This window comes from Morone saxatilis, unplaced genomic scaffold, assembly GCF_004916995.1.
Source record: "Morone saxatilis isolate NCDOM2014 unplaced genomic scaffold, NCSU_SB_2.0 Contig20, whole genome shotgun sequence".
Taxonomy (NCBI): domain Eukaryota; kingdom Metazoa; phylum Chordata; class Actinopteri; family Moronidae; genus Morone; species Morone saxatilis.
Genome location: NW_023339763.1, coordinates 633,537 through 634,609, shown reverse-complemented (window position 1 = coordinate 634,609; position 1,073 = coordinate 633,537).

The window sequence follows — 1,073 nt, the reverse complement described above, 5'->3', positions numbered from 1 at the left end:
TGTCCGGCAGGGCTGTGCCATGTCGGGGATGCTCTATGCACTCTCCCTGGAACCTCTCCTCAACAAGATACGCTTTAGTCTTCAAGGTTTGGTTTTACCTGGTTTTAGTGGAAGCATGGTTTTATCGGCTTATGCAGATGATGTCATTGTTTTTATTAGGAATCAGAGTGATGCAGACCTTTTAATCGACATTGTAAATGGTTTTAGCGCAGCATCAGCAGCAAGGGTAAACTGGAAAAAAAGTGAGGCCCTTGCTGTTGGCCCGTGGCGGTCTCCCAGCTGGGAGACTGTCACAAAGAAGATAGAGGGAAAACTCTCCAAGTGGAGATGGCTGCTCCCTCAGATGTCCATGAGAGGTAGCTGAGGAGCTGTATACAGATGTGACAGTCTCAGTCCTCCACTCTCTTTTTACACACTATACTTTGATTCTTGGACAGGAACCTGCACAGGTGATCAGTCTGTGTCACAACCTTTAGATCTCAGCAGCAGTCAGGTACACACAGGTGTGTTCAGTTTACCTGGGTGACCTCAGGTTGATTGACATCTTCCTGAGACTCCTGTTAGCTTTGTTGTACCTGTGAGGGTGGGGCTAATGACACCTTTATTGTTTCTATTGGAGGTTGAGATTTATGACCTCATAAATCCCCATCATGCACCAGTCCACTTTCAACCTGAGCAGAGGTCCAATCAGCCAGAACAACTGAACACACCTGTCGACCGCCATCCAATCAGGTTTAGATATGTGACTATATGTGTATAAACTCCAGGTTAGCTCTGTATCTGTTCTCACCTGTTGACCCCCCCTCAGACTGCCGTTCATTGAAGCTGCATTAACCACATTAACCCTTTTGGGACATATAGTTTAATTATCTATCAACTCAAACCATCAGAAAATACACTTCATTCATAGAACTTATGTTACATCCAAAAAACATGACCATATGAAACTTATTCATATTGCTCAGACGATCAATTTGGCTCATTTCTGTTTCTTTGTTCGGGACTGCAGAGTTATTCTGTGGTTCTCCTATTATTGTACACATTGTACACACTTACACAGACGTATAATGTTA